General features: G+C 32.6%; 1 protein-coding gene across 1 annotated transcript in view; it reads right to left on the bottom strand.

Moving 5' to 3' along the window:
- LOC134721679 (uncharacterized) overlaps positions 1-8,121 on the bottom strand; it is a 37,504-nt gene extending 29,383 nt beyond the window's left edge. Inside the window, exon 1 of the mRNA XM_063584848.1 lies at positions 7,846-8,121. The gene's annotated coding sequence lies outside the window, so the exon portion shown is untranslated. The remainder of the gene's footprint in view (positions 1-7,845) is intronic.
- Positions 8,122-21,891: the final 13,770 nt, after the last annotated feature.

Here is a 21,891-nt window from a genome sequence, read left to right on the forward strand (position 1 = left end):
ATAATGGGCATGCACCTTAAATGTTGTCGTTACCATAACAAATAGATACGACTCTCAACTTTCTAGGTCAAGTGCTAATGAACGATGGCAAAATTTGGCGGGAAAACACATTCCAGCAGACTGCAAGGTGCACTTGATTAATTCGTTATTCAAATAAGAAATCTAAATGATTTGACCGAGGGTCTTCAATGACGCAACAAGTTAAAATCGATTATTATTCCCGACAGAATGTCGGCATATTTCTTCAACATTTTTTCGAATGTCCTTTTTTGTTTAGGTTATAATGGTTAATGTTTTAAAACTACACTGTTTAATAAAAACTTTTGATGGGAAAAGGTTACTTTACAGACTATTTAACTATTGCAATATCTTAATACTATTTAGAACATAACAAACATCAAAGTAAATACGTCAAGTAGAAAGTTTGTCTGAATATTTATATAAAACTTTACCTTTTTGTTTGATTAGATAGTCAATGTATAAAGTATAGGGTGACCGTGTCAATTCTAAGGAAAACATTCCGAGGACGGAGTGCTCTAACTAAAAACCAAATACCGATTTAATAGGCCAATAATGCTACATGTTATGGTATTTTGATTGTTTTAGTATAGAATAACGAGTGGTTTGTAGCATAAAATTGAATTATCCGCATAAATGATGAGCAAATAAGCCCTTTTCAAATATCTGTTCATCTTTGTCATAAAGTCTTTCAAATGTTTGTCTTGAAATTTAGTTGAACGACAGTTTGTTTGCTTAAGCCATTGGATACATGATTTTTCGACGATCAGTTATATTTATCATACCTTATTTACTTTAAACTGATACGATTATTTGGTATGGTCACTTAAGGACAACTTCTATTGTTCAAGTGTGAACGACCCCATTGCCCCGTGTATAATTATATGTTTCACGATGCATTGTACTGGATTTTAAAATCTTTCCGATATTTCATACTGATCAATTTTCAATTAAAGCCAAATTTAAATACTGTGAAAAATAAACGATTTTGATAGCTAACCCGCGGGGAACATATAACTTGTTTACGATTGAATTTTATTGCCTCGGAATTTATAATGTATCCTTACACTTAGTAAACATTGACTTTTTTTTTTAAAGCGAAACAGATTATGAATAAATTTCATACGTTATATCTGTTTGAACTTTCTAGTCAATTATTTCATAATGATAATTTCCAGCAGCCCTTATACATTAGGAGCTCCCATACCCATAAAAACCGTTTTGTTTTCTGGGGTGATTTTAATTCGATTTTTTGTTTTACCAAAGTGCGTTAGTTGCACCGATTTCCGCCCATAGATAATCCATCATAAATCCACTTTGTATTTTATATTATATTACAGGTCAAACGAATGAAGATAGTTTCAAATTTTGACATTCTAGTTCTTTATGATATTTCGTTCAAATTGTTTTGAAATCTGAATAGTCGTCTGCGGATATGGCGGAAATCTCACTCACACTTTCCTCGATCCAAACTATATTTAAATAAATTAGTTGTAAATTTATTGTATAAACACTTATTTTATTTACCAATTACTAGTAATTGAATATTAAACAACCGAGGGGGCAAAATTAGCGGTAAGAAATTCCAAGGCTACGATTTTTTGGGCAAATATGTCAATACAAGGACTATTCTTAACAATAGCTAAGGTCACTGTTGGTTTTCAAAATATTTTTACAAGAAATCAAATTACATTAAATACATCATGATAAACCTGTGTTAATTTTGCGAGTACTTGTGAAATACCTTATATTAAAAAAAAACGGAATTACTCTCCAGGGATTTTTAGAGGTTATTCTGGAATTTTGAATCTTCTTCGGATAGATAAAAACACTATTTCAATTTAATTGATATCTAAGGAAAATATTTTTTATATATGATTTAAGGTCAACTTATTTCACTTTTATTTAATACGTGTGAGGAAATAATGGTTGTTATTGATTATCTTAAACTGAGGCATTAGACGTCGAATCGGTCAATAAAAAGTCAGTTCTTTCACGGTATTCAAAATATGCAACAAAAGCTCTATAAAATTGCTGAAATTTCACGATGAAAAAATGATTTTATTCGTGTGAAGGAATCTTGACTACTACAAGGTATGCATTATCTGCAGAATGTGGGGTCAAATAGCATGCAGTAATTATATAATCTGATGTCTTTTTAAATCTGATAATAAGCAGATGCAAATTGCATTCCAAGTTAAAGTGTCCGTCCTTGACACGTTACAAAGGTTCATTGATGCCACGCCCTGGGTTTCATTATTTCGTAAAAGGCATTGATAGTGTCATCCAATATGAAAATATTTCTTTTAACTAAATCTGACAGAAATGCATTATATATAAGTTATGTTTATATAAAGGGTGGATGGACTATACAATTAAAACGATCAAATTAACATGCATGATCTTGTATTCGTAAGATTCTGTATTAAATCATTGAACAATTGAACACACGTGGCACGACTGGTACAATTTAAGATGGAACTTTTTTGTGTAATTACATATACTGTGATGGGTAAATTTTTATCAAAGGTACCAGGATTATAATTTAGTACGCCAGACGCGCGTTTCGTCTTCATAAGACTCACCAGTGACGCTCATATAAACATATTTACAAAGCCAAACAAGTAGAAAGTTGAAGAGCATTGAGGATCCAAAATTCAAAACATTAGTATTGATAAAAAAATAATTCGATTTAACTTATTTAAATTTTATCCTTTTTTATCGGATGAGGTTTGTATTGTCCAACTACAGTTGTGGGAGAGAAAATCACAAGGGCAATCAAAATTCGTAAGTTGAAGAAAAAAAACCATTACAAACGGTGAAAATTTCGCTTCACGAACCATACCTATAGAACGGGGGTAAATTCAGCAGTATCTGTTCGGTAGTATTACAATCGGGGAAAAGATGATAATGCATCACATGGCCAGACTTTTGACCCTATATCAGTGTTTGCTCTTGCTCCTAAATCCCGTATGCTTAGTGGAGTAGTTGCATTTGCCAATTTAGAAAGGTTTTGTGACGACTCGGCCGGAGACGAACCCACCGAATAACCCGCATTCGAGGCTAGACGAGCACGCGACAATGAGATCATGAAGAAAAAGAAGTAAATATTAAGGCTTAATGTAGGACATGTATAGGTTGTCATATGTATAAAACAATGATTAACTAGGCCGATCTTAATGTTATTAATAAGATGTTTCTTTTATGGTATACATACCTATATTTAAAAAAAATATAATCTAATTTGAAATGGCAACCGATTACCTATATAAATTTCCTGGCCGGTAAACAACTTCAATACCATGCAAATATGTGTAATTGGTTCAGTATTAAATAATTCGAAACGTACGAAAATATGTTTTATTATCATATAAACGAGAAAAATAAGATTATACTTAACTATTATAAATCTTGTTTTAAAGAGGTGCAAATGCTGCGTAATAACACATTCTCTTGAAAAGGAATCCTTTGATTAGAAAGAAATATGCAATATCTAAATGTTACTAGCATGCTTTCAGTACATTTTCATTTTAAGTGAGCATTTATTTACAATCGATTATGAAATTTTATTACTTATTATCTATATTTGAATAAGTAAGCCGACATATTTCAATTATAAGTTATCATCTGAACATGATTATAGCTAATCAATACTTATATTTGAACCTAACAAATCATTGGGTATACCACGCAGTAACACTTACCAAACAGTTGTTATAAAGAAGCAAATCATCGATTAAAAGTTAGCATCAGGTATTATAATTTATAACATCAGACGCGCGTTTCTTCAGCACTTGAATCAACATTGCCGCTCGAATCAAAATAATAAAAGAGCGACGAAAACCAAAATGACAACCCTCAAATTATATGCAAATAAAAAACACATTAAAATAGTTAGAGGGATCCTGGAACGGCGCCTGAAATCGTACATTTCCAAACCGACTGTAAAAGAACAGCGCAAAGGATGCATATGTATTCCTTTACTGTGCAATAGTATGAATATGCTTTTGCAAATTTCAATAAATTTGAATTCACGCTATATTCCTCATAAAAAAAGCTTTTTGTCTGATGTATGGTCGGGTTGTTGTATTTTTGACACATTACCCATTTCCATTCTGGTTTTTTTTACTATGATAGGCTCGTAAATTAATGTCGTGAGAGTCCTTCACCTCTTTTATATTTGAACATGAAAAGATGTACTCATTTTGTCTCAAAACCGTTCAGCAATCATTCACTCAACACTTTCCAAACACAAAATCGTTCATCTACAAGCTTGTTATGCCGATACTTGCTGCTGGTCTTAAGACAAGCAACTACACCCATGTCTAGCTAGATATGGTGAATACTAGAATAAGAAGCTATCTGGATAAAGACACGTATATCAACGGATGTAGAGTAATGGTTCTGAAAGTCTTCTTTGTTTTTGCTTTTGAATTCTAGTTATAGGAACTAATCTGAAGATCGTAGCTAAGTGTGCGGTATTTTCGCACGTTTACCGTTATCATTTAATCTTTAAGGTGAAGATATGTTCAAGTATAATTAATATGTTTTCTAAATGGTTTAAATACTAAACGGTAGCCTTCTATCCCTATGTTAATAAACTCCTTTGTATTTTGATAGGCAAAATGCACGAAATTTGTAATTTTACAAATATAGGTATGCAATTTCAACACACTAATTGTTGTGAACAACAAAACACACAACCGATTGCACAAATCATGAATGCAGTACTAATTTAAACAGATTTCTTATGTTCAGTATGTACCTATATCCCTGGATAATTTTAATTTATAAATATCGGCAATGTTTTAACAGACGTATCATTTTTACGTATTAAATTTTGCGTAAATCTGCTTACTGTTATCTTAAAAGGTCAATCAGATATATATCTAAATTATTGTTTAAGTCTACAGAAATATGAGAAACAAAATGGTCATTGAACGAATAAATGTTGTCTGATTTTGTTGTCGCTCCATTATCTGAATCATACAAACATTCCATATACTTGCACTTTTAGTCAAATATGACTCAATTGTTTATGGATTCCGCAATATTATCATGTACTTTTCTTTAGTAGATTTGTCAGCGTGTAAGCAATCATTTTTTTATAATGAGAAGGGAGCCTGGACGATTTTAGAGCTCATGGTTTTGCATCTATTTGTTCATGTTTTTACTTGCATGCATGATGAAAGATGAGGATTTGCACAAACCAAATCGAATTTCTCTTCAATAATTATATATAAGTTGATTTACAACTACAATGATGTGTTATTTTTATTCCAGGTAACACTGTGGCTTACTATACTTTTTTTCATTTCGGTACGTTTGTTGTCTGGGATTGGGTCAAACTGTACGAGACGCACGACATTTGCGCGCGCGAAAAAATTTAAAGTACAGTATTCTATTTGCGCGAAAAATAAGCAATGAAAAAAAATATTGTTTTGCCAATTTTGAGGTAAAATAATGTTATATCATTTTTAAAGTAGTAAAGTAATATTGTTTAGAGGCAGCGAACACATATTTTGCAGGTGCTCGTCGACGTTAACTTTGCAACGTCATAATTAAAATTACGTTATATCGCATCTGGGACCATTTTGTCTGACGTCGTAACATATAACGAAACCTTTTGATAAAAGTTGTTTCTCAGTCAAAACTAGACTTGCATAAGAAATGTTGCAGAGATATGATCAGCATTTTAACTGAAAACATCTCTAAAAGAAGAATTATTACATATATCGTAAAATCGTCCAGTGACTTTAAATATCAATTCATTCTTACTTTTTCTTGATCACAAAAAATAAACATAAAACAAAAATAACAAAAAATCTTGTCTTATTATTGTAAAGATGGATATCGCTTTTTACAAATGTTTTGTATTTACATATATTTCTTTCAAGTTAGTGTTTATGTTTTGTAAATATCTCTCTGATCCATAAAAGGATGCGAATTTTATCATCCTTTTATTTAGATGGGAAAAAAGTAAATATTAAGAAATATTAAGCGTTAAGTATTATTATTATTATCGCATAAAACCAAAAACCTATATAAAAGAACAATATATACAGTTTGTTTAATGTTTCTGCTGTGCATTGAAAGAAAACGCCCCTTATCTAGAACTTTTGTTGTGCATCTTACTTTATACGTTCTAAATAGTCAGCAAGTAATATGAACATGAATCTTAAGGTAAATTTTATACCCTGTCTTTTATCTTTTTTAAACCTCAAAATATACGTATGATCATGGGTTTTATCGAAAGCCTGCACTACATATTAAGTTTTCGAGATATAAGATATAAGAAGTGATAATCAGTACATACGCAGCTGCAGAACGGACCTACTTGGAACTGCTGAATATCTAATCAAGGATCATTCAACTTTGACCCGATATATTTTACAATAGCTTCACAAAATACTTCTACTTAATCGGTACATAAACCAGAACAATGTCATTGCATTTGGTCTCAACATTGTCTTATTTGAAGAGTTTTAAAATAGAGGTATAGATGTACTCGCTAAAATATTATTCTTTTGGTGTCATTAGAAATTAAGGTTAATATGCACCAATTTTGTAAACTCCGACTTTTCTTTACAGTTTCTTGTAAAGAAGTAAGTGGATTTCAGAAAAAAATTATTCTTATACGCTAGTTAAATCATGGACATACAATATTGACGTTCTCCTCAGGTCAAGTTCGCTGTAAATTGCTATTATTATGTTAAAACAAAACCACGAGGAGTTGCACATGGGACTATTTTTATCAGCAGTTTGTTTTCTTGGAATTCTTTTCTGGTTTTTTTTGTAACTTCACCTAACTTTGTTATAAGAATTTAAGCTCAATGTATGCCTGAACTCGTCACTAGATGGCAGATTATTTATATGGCTGACTTTTAAAATGTAAATTACGTACAAAAATACACAAGATGTGACCAGGCTCTAATATATTTTATTAGCATTTTGGAATAACGTGAAAAAAAAATGAAATTTCTTTTAACGTTTTGATAATTAAGTAAAGATCTCCACCAGTATAACAAAATGATTAAATACAGTTGTCCAGTTCTCGATTTTACTTTGATCGCATGTCCCCTTCCCTGATGTTTGCTCAACACAAAACAGTTGGAGACATTATTTTCTTTAGTGTTCAGTTGCATTGAAATACATTTACGTTCAGTCCATTTGATGATAGCCATTGAGTACCTACTTCCCAGTTTCAACTACTTATTCATAAATATAGTACTCTGTGGTTATCCACTAGTTTTCCTTTTTTTTATTGTAGTTTTATGTTCAGTATGAAAAGTTAAGCATTTTAGGAGAATTTACATTTCATTTAACATTTATAGTTAGGTAGATTTAGTGTAAAATCAAAAGATTATATCTTTGGATTAAAACGCCAATGATAATACCGAATGTGTGAACCATTCATGTGCATCAATTTGAAACTATACTTCAACGTAAACCCAAGCATGTGATAATATTTGCTCTTCTTCCAAATTCTACCGACGCATCACTGGTTAAACAAAAAGATATCATGCTTGCTTTAAATAATTATTCTAACTTTTCATCTCCATAGGGTAGTTTATTTCTTTACCGAATTATATTTATGGCTTTGTGGCATTCACCTCACGAAATATAATGAGAATATGAAAGAAGATTTCTGTTGCAAAAATATTATGTCATTTAGAATAAGTTGATGTGATTAAATTCCTGCATAAATTACACGAAGATTTATTTTGAAAGATATGTTACACAAAATAGGTATAGATTTAGGGTATAAAGAGATATGGTTATATATGTGTGTTTATAAGTAATATTTTATTAAAATTTTACAATTACCTGTCAAATCTTGAATATTCTTTGCTTCCCTCAAAAACCATTAAAAGAAAACTATAACAGTTACATAATCCTTTTATGAGATTCACGTATTCCTTGCACCAAATTTTCTACTATACAAAAAACGATGATACATCCAAAAACCACTAATAACCACTGTTTAATGATATATAAATCTATATATAGATAAAAATCCAAATATATCTTATACGTAATGTGGCATTTTCAATTTCGTCTTATTTTTTAACGTCAATTCACTTAATCGTACTTTAACTTTATAATAGTTTTTGAAGATTTAATTTTTTGAACAGGTTGATCTAACAGTCGTTTTTACCAGCTACCAATCGCTGTTCATATACTTTGATTGGCAGGGCATTTTACCTGTGACTTTATACAAGTGAAAACTTCTTGTTCACGTGTATAACCCTAACTGTACAACGATAAGATGTTCAACACAACATATATCGTAACACTCCGAGGAATTTAAGAACATTGAGAGAATATTTGAAATGCTTCCCTTTTTTTTCGTAAAAAAAATGACATCCGATTGACGGAAATAAAGAAAGGTCCTGATTAATCATCAATGTTATTTTAACCTAGTCAGAAATCCAGATACAAAGTCACGATTCATTCAGGAAATTAAATGATCTTATTTGACAGAAGTGTATGGGATGCTTTATTTGTGTTTTTGATTTCGTAGTATCAAGTTAGAAATTACTCAGAGGACACTCGAACAAAGGTGAACCAATCACGAACAGTATACTGAAAATATGTTAAATCATATCTCACTTATAATTATCGTGATTTTAAACACCACTTTCACTAGATTGATCATGCATTCTGGATAAATAACCGTATCTACAGGCAATAATTTTACATGGATGCACACACTGTATTATTATCTTACCTCCATTCAAAAATATAGACTTTTCATTGTCTATACATATCAAACGTTTTTACATTAAATGGTGTTCAGAAAAGGCGTCCAGACTTAATAAAATTAACGGTACCAATTTTCTTGCACCAGATGCGCATTTCGACAATACATGTCTCTTCAGTGATGCTCGTGGCCAAAATATTTAAAATTCAAAGCTTATATACAAGATGAAGAGCTATTATCCAAAAGGTCCAAAAAGTAAAAATCCGTGAAAGGAATCAGAGCTTTGCAGGAGGGAGATACATTCCTTAATTTATAATAATTTCTATCATTTTGTAACAGCAAATTTTAATAACACAAAAAATCCGTATTTTCATGCCAGTACCGACGTACTGGCTACTGGGCTGGTGATACTGTACTCTAGGGGACTAATAGTCCACCAGCAGAGGCATCGACCCAGTGGAAGTAATAAAATTAACGGTACCAACATGACCATTGATGTTAAATATTTACCACTTATTACCTTAACATTTTTCTGTGTAAAACATGACACAGGCTGTATAACTAATTGCAATGGTAATTATGTATATATGACATGATCAAATATAATGGAACCATAAACAACGGAATGCCATACAAGTGGAAGGTGTCGCTAAACATAAATGTAGCTATAAAACCAGGTTGAAGCCACCATTAAGTTTTTCTATGGAAAAAATGTCTGTAGCAAGTCAGGAATATGACAGTTGTTTTTAATTTGTTCCGTTGATTGGAACAGTTTGATTATTGACATCTCCTTTATGACTTTTTCTTGGTGTTCGATATTTCTGAGTTGATACATGCATATCGAAGAGAAATTATTTGATATTTCTAATTGTTCTCATTATTATATCATTATGCCTTATCTTATTGTCAAGATGTTAACTGGACTGCTGTGATGATAGGGAATGCAATTTTTTCTAGCATGCATAAGTTTTAAATCAAAAAAGTGTAGAAAGAATAGACCAGGTTTTTATAACAGGAACAGTGAAGTCCGATTAGTAGATTGATAATGAGACAATCAAATTCGTTAAATCCAGACACTCTCCCTGAAGATTGGTTAAGTGCAAACATAGCTCCAGTATTTAAGAAGGGGGACGTCCACGCACCTGAAAATTACAGACCAGTTTCACTGACCTGTGTATCATGTAAGCTTTTGGAACACATCATCTGTAAACACATCCTTAAACATCTGGAAAAGCACAAAATACTGACAAATTTAAATCATGGATTCAGATCAGGTTACTTTTGTACAACACAGCTCTTAGTCACAACAGAAGACCTACTAAAGAGCTTCGACAGTGGCATTCAACTCGATATAGCTATACTCGACTTTTCAAAAGGCTTTTGATATTGTGCTACATAACAAACTTTTGGCAAAACTAAACAGCTTCGGAATAGATGGAAATCTGAACAAATGGTTAGCAGCATTTCTGCAAAAACGATCAATGCGGGTTGTTGTAGAAGGTGAGCACTCAGAATACGCCCACGTAGACTCTGGCGTACCACAAGGCACAGTACTAGGACCGCTGCTTTTCCTATGCCACATCAACGACCTCCAGGAAAGCGTAAAATCTCAAGTTCGTTTATTTGCAGATGACTGCCTACTCTATCGAGAGATTAAAAACACAAAAGACAACCAAACCCTCCAAGAAGATCTAAAAGCTCTGGAAGTATGGGCACTAAATTGGGGAATGAAATTCAACGCCAAAAAATGCTATATAATGAGCTTCAAACAAAAATCGACACACTTCTACCAACTAGACAACCACATACTAGAACAGGTACAAACTAATCCTTACCTAGGTCTTAACATATCTGATGACCTAAAATGGACCAGCCACATAGGGAAAACAACAAGCAAGGCAAGCTGTACACTAGGGTTCCTGAGAAGAAACTTACGCCAGTGCCCCCAAGAGTGCAAAAAACTTGCCTACTTAGCCATGGTAAGATCCGTACTAGAATACGGTGCTGTCATCTGGGACCCATTCACCATCAGGGATATAGAAAAAATAGAAAGTATACAGAAAAGAGAAGCACGTTTCATTCTGCACGACTATAAATACAGAGACACCGGATGCGTCACAAATATGCTTTCTAAGCTAAAACTACCACCTCTCCAAGAGCGAAGGAAACATCAGAGGCTGACTATGTTCTACAAAGTGGTTGAGGGATTGGTGCCGGCTATTGATCCAACAGATTATCTACAAAAGACGAGGAATAAACGCCAAGTCAAAGCAAAAAACTTTAGTGACTTCCAATATTCAAACATAGTGGAAAGACAACAAACCAGAAATAGCAGATCGTATAAATTAATAGACTGCAAAACAGACATTCGAAAGAACTCTTTTTTTCCAAAAACAATAGTTGAGTGGAACCATCTAGACGAGATAACTGCATGTCAAAAGACAGTTGAGGGTTTCCGGGCTGCCCTCCAACGGTTGGACTAACCTGCGCATATATCCGTGATCGGATCCTGCACTGTGTAACATACATATACAGATAGTTGTCGTTGATGTTGCAACGTTACTATTTATCCTTTATAATCGAAAAAAAATTGAGAATGTAATTAAGAAATGTGCCAAAAAGATAATAACTACAGACCAGAAAACAGTCCAAGACCAGCAACATGTCTTGAACACAGCGAGAAAATCCAGTATAAATGCACTGTATTATTATCTTGCATCCATTCAAAAAATAGATTGTTCATTGTCTTTGCATATCCTTCTTTAAGTGGTGTTCAGAAAAGACGTCCAGATTTAACATAACCATTGATATTAAAAACAAACCTTGGTTATGTTAATACTTTTTTCTTAGAATATACAAGCCGCATAACTAATTACCTGTTAAGGTGGTACCCAACACCTGAACTAAAATTAATTTGGCTTGTTTAATGTTCTCAAAATTTTGACAAAGTATTTACTTTGACCCTTTGACAAAACTAAATCTGATTTTACAGAGTTATCTCCCTGTAGTTTTAGGTACCACCTTAACTCGTTGAAATGGCAAGTTAAATATCTATTTGGTATAAGGTATTTTTAATACATCATGCAGTAAATAATTACCTCTTTACAGTTTATATACGCCTATCGAAGAGCAATAATTTCTACATTTGCTGTTAATATGTCATTAAACTTTTTTTAAATGCCGAATTAATAACAGAACTGTATGGTGATTGGGAATGCATTAATAAAGGAATGGTTTTTTTTATCAGGAAATGCATAAAACATGGCTTACTTAAAAAAAACAGTTAAGTCCGATCAGCTGAGATAGCGAAATTACTTATCGTTTTTTTAAAACACGTCAATAACGTTTTTATTTCTTTCAGAGAAGTCGTATCTACTGAATTTTCACTCTTGGTTTAAATATTGGTCTTGCAAATCTTGTCCAATTTTTTGAACTTTGTCAATTGCTTCATATAGTAAAGATACTATATATTTATCATTAGCTTTAAATATGTGATTAGCTTTTTATAACTTTGCATTATTGTATCTGTCTAATTGTCAGTTACAGAAAAACTCATTATTCGAATTTTATAAAATGCATCTTGACGCAATATACATCCATGACCGATTTATTTTTTTAATTATTTCTATTGTGTGCTTTTATACGGCCATCATTTTATATTATCCTGCAATTGGATGTCCTACTATACAGATACAGCCCTCCAGATATCGCTATGCTGTATCTGTATACTATACATGTATCGCTTTAAAGCTCCGCCCACTGCCGGACTGAGTATTGTTTGAACCTGTGTGACCTCAGAATTTGTATTCCAGTTGCATTCCAATGACGATGACAATTGTCGATTTCAAAACTTGAATGTGTATGATTGTGTTACAAAATCAACCTGGTTAATTTCAGCATGCATGTTTAGTGAATGTCATGTGAAGCGTAGGAAAACTCTCAATCTTCTGTTTCAAATTTAACAATGTTTTGTTATTTGTTTTTAATGTTAAAATTAGTTGTTATGTTAAATAAAGGCAACAGTAGTATACCGCTGTTCAAAACTCATAAATTCTCGGACAAAAAACAAAATCGGAGTAACAAACTAAAACCAAGTAAAATAGATAATTATTCACCTTAAGCGATGTATTATTGTTGACAATTCGATTATTTTTTTTTTGCGAACCCGTCTTCAGCGTAATGTGTGATTTTGATATTACTACGCGCGCCTCAAGGGATGACAAATCGAAAATAAATGCTAAATATGTTAGTTTTGAGTCTTTCAAAACACCAACAATATGCAGAATTAATGGCAGGATAAAGACAAATACAGCTGATATTTAAAGACACTAAACAGTTATTGTCTATATATACTGTTGCAGTCTGTCCCCGTGTCGTATCGAAAAAATATTCTTCGATGAAATTAATGAAATATGAAACATTCATTTGCTGCAACTCATTTGAACCTTTCTTCTGTAATGCAACAGGTCAATATGCTAAATCTACTTTCTCGATATATTATTATATGATTAAAGCTGTAAATTGTTATCAAAGGTACCAGGATTATAATTTAGTACGCCAGACGCGCGTTTCGTCTTCATAAGACTCATCAGTGACAAGTTTTCACTGACAATCTTTGTTTAACGAAAGGTTGTATGTATTCCTAGGTGTACCAAAAAGTAAAATCACAAAAATACTGAACTCCGAGGATAATTCAAAATGGAAATTCACTAATCAAATGGCTAAATCGAAAGTACAAACACAACAAACGAATGTACAACAACTGTCGTATTCCAGTTGAGACCCTTTAAAGTACATCGGATGTCTTCCTTCATCTTGTAATTGATTAACAGCAGAACGCAATGGGTATCTTTGAAAAAAAAATGTGTAAATTTTGAGAGAGGAATATCTTTATTTGTAAGAATTTTCTTTTGCATATTTTATCTAATTTATAAGACTTATCCACAAAAAAACCAGAATATTTGTTTTTCATTAATGTTTTTTTTTTATCTTTGCCATATAATTGGAGCTAACTCAAATATCTTTTATAAAGAAATGTGTTATGATTTCACCATTTTTTTTTGTGGTTGAAATTGATTTGCTTGACCCTCTTTCTTAAATATTTTTATTTGCAAAATTAAGAGAGGGACGAAAGCAAGACACAACATAGAAATTAAAGACTAAGCAACACGAAGAGCTATGTGTCTTCTTTCTAGTATACAAAATTAAATTGTTTATGTATATACAAAAATAAAAAGATGTTCTTTACTAGTAATTGCCAATGAGACAACTCTCCACAAGAGACAACATCATATATAACTTTACAATTAAAAGTCACGGCCTTCAACAATGAGACAAATCCATACCGCATAGTCAGCTATAAAAGACCCTGATAATGTAAAACAATTCTAACGAGAAAAATAATGTCCTGATTTATGTGCAAAACACTCCTGACTTGGTACAGTGTTTGTTTGCAAACTCTCCCCTACCCTGGGACGGTGGAGATAAAGAACATCATTAGAACAAACAATAGAAAATCAGTTAAAAAGGGTTTATGCATAGTGCTCAAACGTAATTTAAGAGAGAAACAGTTTAATTCTCCGAGGGATCAGAGATACTTAATAAAAAAAATCAAATAACATTAAGCAAAAACGCAATCAATTTCAAGTTCGATATTGCATGTAAGTTACGTAAGCGCGTCACTGTTTTTTATATCCTCTGGTGTTTGTCGTTTGATGAAATATGTTTGTTGTTGTTCTGCGGTTTGCATGTTGTGTCGACTACAACCGGTAAATTATTTGTTGGTGCGTTTCTCTGTTATTAATGTCCATGGGTGTGTTTGTTCTGTATTTCTGTCACATTAGTGTTTCAGCAATATTTGTAACATTGTCATTAAGCGGAAAGTTAAGCATTCCATTAAACCAAGTTCAATTCAACATTTTTTTCTTCTGAGTCCAGTACCAAGTCAGGAATATTTTAATGGTTACAGTTCGATGTTCCTGTTGTTCTTTTGTTTTGTTTCCGTCAATTGGTTTGTAACCTGGATTGGTTTTCTGTCAATCGATTTATGACTTTTCAACATCGGTATACTACTGTTGCTATTATTTATCATTACCGACCCCGTCTACCTCAATGTCATGTCTTTGGACTAGATTTCGGTAACTACAAGACAGGATCTTTGTGTCATAAGTGATTTTGTTTGTTGTTTTAATGCACTATATCGATCTAACGAATCAACCTCTATTCAACTGATTTTGATGGTTCCTATGTTGTGTTGTTATACTCTTCCACTGTGTGTGTATAAGTTTTATATATCATACTAAGTTTTATGCATACAAATACATTGCTTTGTTTGTTTGGTTGTTGTTTACTTTACTTTCAGTGGCAAATGTATCATGCGTGTTAGGGACGAGAACAAATTAACAGTAACTCTCCATCAATATCATTGTTTGTCGGATGGAGTGACGGAAGAGTCTCATTCTAATCTTGATAATGACACCAAACGTGTGGAACAGATTAAAAATATATCTCTAGATGGCCAGCCGCCCATATAGAATACAATTTGACCTTATTGCGTTTTATCTAGTTTTAAAAAGTCAGCAGAGATTATCCTTAAGAAAACAGTGCACATTTTAAAATATTAAAAGCTTATAATATTATCGTTTTCTAAACAGTATTAAACTTGTTACATTTATATGCAATACACATTCCACTTGGTAATGCCTTGACATAAGATCAAAAGATATGGTTGTCAGGTACATTAATAAGGAATTTCCCCCTTAAACCCTTGTCTGAATGTATTTTAAAGTTCTGACGTGCGAGTCGATTTTTTTAACCGATGCACTTTATTTTATCTTGCTGCTATTCCAGCGGAATTCGTTTTACCGATAAAAATACTGACTTCAATGAAATGTTACGCACATACAGTTCGAAATACTGCAATATATCAATCACATTAATTCCTCTCTGGTGATATATACCTATGTAAGGTGTGAATAAGATATTTAGTAGATTAGCACTACCTGTTAATGTAGGTCTTCAGATAAAAACTACTTCATTTTAAAGTTTGCAAACTACCTATAAGTCTAACATTTAGATAAATATAATATTAAATACATATACAGCTTGCTTTTAGTACTGTTATTTAAATATTTGAAAGAACTAAACTTATTAATTTCAGTAAATCATATATGGGTATAAATGCAGCAACGGCTACAAGTAAAGAAATGTAATGTTCTGAAACTTAGAATTACTATTAAAGTAAATGTATGAGCTGATATTTCACAAATATAAATTAAAAATGAATAAAACGATGATTAATTTTATGAATAATAAATCATCCCCATAAAAAAATTACATTTCAAGATCAGATAAATTTGAAAAGTTATTCCTGGATACAGACACGTGATCGAAGTGTAATACTTCCATTATGGGGTTGTAAAAAAAATTTAAAGTATTGAAGAAGGTGTGTGGATAAATATGGATATAGATGACACCTACAGCCATGGAAACCACTCAATTCCGTTATAACTCAAGCAGTGGAATAAAACAAATCATTGAAAATGTATGTCCCGATTCGGATGTAGTTTGTATCCAAACACCCGCACAACCAACAAACCATCTGTTTATTTATGCATAAACATAATGAGCAGCAAATTGAGGCAAAGAAGCAAGAGAAGTCTGAGTGGGCTATTGTGCAAATAAATACTGGCAAAGTCATACATGTATACGTATTTGATTTAACGTCCATAATAAGATTGGACGGGATTGTGTATCTATACATCCTGCACTGTTAAATGCACCCCATTAGCAGGAATTATACTCAGGTTATTCTACATGATACAGAAGGGCAAACTATTTATTTACATTATAAATGCACTTAGATAGTGAAGCATGATTGCCCTACAAAATAACTAGAAACCTATACAAGCAAAATTAAGCGATCTAAACTATCAATGTAACACACAAGACTCTTGATTAATTAAACTCTTGATAAATTAGTCTTTTATGTAATGAACCAGCCTAAAACAATGTGTTTCCAAAGAGAAGCGAAAAACCTCACACAAAAACAATAACAACCAAAGGCAGTTAATTTTAACCACAATTACGATACACCCTACAAAAAAGATGACAACGCGAATGATAAACAAGATAACAAATTAAACCTCGCTGTAAAATTTAGGGTCAATATGAATTATAAATTGTAAAAGTATAGAAATAAAAATACGTGCAAAGTAATTAATAAACATCAACAATGGATCAATCCACGAAATCCTTCAACTGTAACATTCCTGAAATCTAGAAACGTAGGCAATAACATGACCTGATGAGTCGGTTCTTGTATCGGTAAGAAATAAAATTGAGAAAGGAAATGGTGAATGTGTCAAAGCGACAACCACCCGACCATAGGGCAGACAATATGATATTCAACTTATTACCTTATTTAGCCTTTTAACTTTTTGATACGAGTGTAACAGATGAGTCTTCTATAGAAGAATCGCGCACCTTGCGTACACATTTTTGATCAAGTTTCAAACCATGTATCTATGGCGAATGTATTTACAGCCACTGGGTCGATGTCACTACTGCTGGTGGGGTCCCTCTGTATTGGTACATTTGTTACATTGTTACAACAGCTATTCCTTCTTAAAATACACCACGATAAAGCCTTTTTAGGCCGATGCGGCAAAAATACACTTCTATTAATTTCTTCTTTATAAATTCATCTTCAGAAAGTATAATCAATGGAACGCGGGATAAACGGTTTGAAAGGAAAGAAAATAGTATACTTATGCTTATTTCAAATGCATAGAGAAAATCCTTGACCTGCAATATAATTTCACACTCAATTGACTATAACCCAAATAAAAATGCAGTGTAATAATATTGATATTATCATAAAAGTAACATTTAAGTTATAAAACATTTCAATCTAGCCAATAGACCAAAACCGACGGATCGGAAAGGAATATAAAAGCCACAAGGACATTTTAAGATAGATGGTGATGCTATTATTTGATATTGATTATTGTCATTTAAGGTTCTTGATGTGTATAAATAAACTCATCACAGATACCAAGATTGAAATGTTGTGTCTGCGCCATACACACGTTTCTTCTACAAAATAGATATATATGAAGATGTGGTACACAGTGTATGAGTGCCAATGAGACAACTCTCCATCCAAATAACAATTTATAAAAGTAAACCATTATAGATCAAGGAACGGCCTTCAACACGGAGCCTTGGCTCACACCGAACAGCAAGCTATAAAGGGCCCCAAAAATTAGTAATGTAAAACCACGAGAAACGAGAAACACATATGAACTACATAAACAGACGACAACTACTGTACATCAGATTTCCGACTTAGGACAGGTGCAATCATTTGCAGCGGGATTAAATGCGTTAATGGTACCAAACCTTCTCCCTTTTCTGAAACAATAGTATAACATCACTGTATAGAAAAACACACAATAAAATATCAATTGGCAGGCTTAACTCAATCAAAAAAAGACTTATTAGTGACGCTCGAATCAAAGTTGTTAAAAAGACCAAAAAAAGTACGAAACTGAATCGCTCCGAGGATCAAAAACTCTTGAAAGCTTAGCCAAATCCAGCGTAGGTACATATGCAATCTATTCCTGAGGTAGAAAAGCCTTCCTATTTCAAATATTTAAAAGTTTTATATACATTCAATTCACAATTATGACCATATCAATGACAACTCATGCCAACACATAAGTGCTACTATTTATTTACGAGGCTATTGCCACAGTAAAAGTACCGTCCAGGGCTACGTTTAGTTTCCTCTGCATATAACATCGCAGCTATAATATTCCATAACATTAACGGACACATATTTCTGAACCAGATACCCATTTCGAAAATACAGAACGTTCAGTGATGACTGAGACCAAAATATTTCAAAATCGAAAACTTATAAAAGATGAAGAGATAATATATAAACCAAAATGGCCAAAACGTATAGTCATAATTGTATAACCGGGCTTGGAGTAGAAGTTTTGCATTAGGGAGATGTATTCTTCAACTTAAAATTATACAAAATATTAAGCAAAAGCAAATTTTGATAACACAGCGTGTGTATTGCATGGCAGAACGAAACACTGGCTACTTGGCTGGTGATACACTCAGGGACTTTAAGTCCACAAGCTAAGTTATCGACCCAGTGGGTGTAATGCCTTTAACGGTGTCATTTCTTATATTTGCACCCGATTCTCTTTTCAATGTTCGTGTTTAAAACCATGAGTGTGCGCTTTTTATCGGAATTTATTTCAACAAAGGAAAATTAGAAGAAATCATCATATTAATTGTTAAGAGTTTTTTTTCTTTAACATTTGTTATTGATTTGTGTTCTGGAACCGAACATCTTGTGAACAGAAAAGAAAAGTGTAAAGATTTAGTATTGTCATTTTACTCCTTTGAATTCTTGCAAAATCTAAACGATGTTTTTAATAATTTATGGTTATTGATGTTATTGCCTTCAAATATAACTTAATTACGCGTGTAATGTTTAACTATAAAATATAAAATATGTTCGGTTCACGGAGAATAAATCATTCCAGCCAATGCGTGGGTCTTGTACTTCTAACTTTTAAGTACAGAGGATTACAGCGTAATTTTAGTTTTCATGTACACTATGTTTTTTTGTTGAAATAGGGAACTCTTTCATGGTTAGAATATATATTTAACATTTTGTTTCTACTGTTTGCACAGTGGACCTCCTTCGACTTCCTTAATCTGGCTTCTATTTTACCTCTTTGAATCAGACGTGCTCATCGTTTAATAAGCAGTACGTTGCCATCACCTGCTTCGTTTTTAGTGTTTTCAATTACTCCTTAAAAGGATTAAAATATATTAAAACTGCAGGCAAGTTACATATGCATGTGTTTATCAATGCACATTCATATCTTTTCAGTTATATCAATATTTTTATCAACTACGCAGGACTGATTTACAAATTTACCCCTTAGCTTCAAGTTATAAAGGTATCTACTACTTTACTTTATTTAAATTTTTAATAAATAAATTCCTTGCAGACATTTTATTTCAAGTAGTTTATTAAACTCACACAAATAGCGTTTGAAATCATTTTCCCGTTGTATAGCAAACACCAATTTGACACATGACGCCATCTTTATTAAATTGTCGTCTGCTAACCGTTCAGTGGCAAATAGCTCATGCACATTCAGGACGATACAAGTTTATATCATAGATAGGGTCAAAATGGGTCGATCAGGTTACGATAAAGTCTATTGTTAGTTTTATTTGTTCGCACATCGTCAGAAATCAAATGAAATTATGTCATACAAGTGAGAGGTTTAGCTAACTATAAAACCAGGTTTAATCCACCAATTTCTACATACAATAATACATGTACCAGTCAGAAATATTACAGTTGCTACCCATTCGTTTAATGTGTTCGAGCTTTCGATATTGTAATTTTCTTAGAGGCTTTCCGTTAAGATTTTTCCTCGGAGTTCGATATTGTTGTTATTTTACTTTTGAATAGACATTTTTTTTATTTGGCAACCATGAACCACAAATGAAGTTGTTCCATTGTCTTTAGTAATGAGAGTTGAGCGTGACATACTTCCTTTTTGCAGGGTCGGATTTAACCTTCCCATTGCGACCGCTAGCATTAGTTTTACAACAGGAGGGGTGTAATCATATGTATATGTATATACTCCAATCAACCATAGTTGTCGAAATTGACAAAAAAAAGCACCAAAAAAGTTCCAAAATATTAAAATTTGGAACGTGAAAAGGGGGGCTAAAACATAAATTTGGGTACATGGCAAATTTGAGGTAAACAATTAAACAGAGATTAACAAACACATGTTGATTTAAAGGCAGATAGCGATTAATAGACAAAAATAGATTTAAACACAAATAGAAATATTGTGAATCATAAGCTACTGTTGATTAATTGGCAGATGGAGATGAACTGATACTGTTAGGATTAACAATCAGTGAACTCAATACAGACATATAGAGTTTAACAGACAAATAGAGTTTAGCAGACATATATAGATGTACGCGCAAATTAACTTTTAACAGACATTGTGATGAATAGACAAATACTGTTAAACAGACAGATGGAGTTTAACAGACAGACACATATATGTGTATATATATAGGTAAACTTTTGGGTTTATAGACACATCCTTAAACTGGCTGCTAGCAAAGCGGCTGTTAGCGAGTGGCTGCTAGCTTGAGTCTGGTTAGATTAACAGATATTCTTATAGGTAGACGGCGAATAGAAATAAACTGACATTATGTTAATAAGTAATGTTTATTAATAAACAGATTAAGATTAAGAGACACTGTTGTCAATAAACGTATTCACACTTTTGGTTTTTAGCTGAATCTTGCCTCCGAATGACCTTAGATCTACTCCGAATCACCTTTTGACGTCAAGCAACAATCACTTTTAAATTGTGACGTCAAATATTATATTAAATTATGATGTCAAAGTTTACGGGAACCTGTGTGATTTTACGTAATGGCGGACAAATTTGCATACAAGTGTAAATACGTCTTATAGACGTGTAAGTGTAAATACGTCTTACACTTGTATGCAAATTTGTCCGCCATTACGTAAAATCACACAGGTTCTTTGTCCGCCATTACTGGATATCACACAGGTTCCCGTAAAATTTTGACGTCATAAAACAAAACATCTGACGCCACAATGGAAAAGTGATTGTTGTATGCGTCAAAAGGTCAAGCGGTCGGGTCGGCCGGCCGAGAAGGGTAATAGCGATAAGGTGTATAGATAGGGGTATATTAACAGACACTGTATTTGACAAATAGGGATAGAATAACAGACACATAGAAATCAACATACTTTATGATTAATTATCATTATGAAATTAACAGACTATAATGAAGCTATTCACAATTTACTATACATTTCTCATTATTGAAGGCCGTGCTTGATTAATTAATGCTTACAGCCACGTAATTTTGAATCTGCTTGAAAATTGACTCAATAGCAATCACGCTACAGCTCCCTACTATCATTTTAACAGACAAATGTTGATTAACAAATATCGCTATACATTAACAAATGACTTGTACTAAATACATGTATAATTTTTTTAAAACGTTTATTCAAGAATTGAGAGGGGCGAAAGATACCAGAGGGACAGTCAAACTCATAGATC

Source organism: Mytilus trossulus, chromosome 1 (genome assembly GCF_036588685.1).
Source record: "Mytilus trossulus isolate FHL-02 chromosome 1, PNRI_Mtr1.1.1.hap1, whole genome shotgun sequence".
Taxonomy (NCBI): Eukaryota; Metazoa; Mollusca; class Bivalvia; order Mytilida; family Mytilidae; genus Mytilus; species Mytilus trossulus.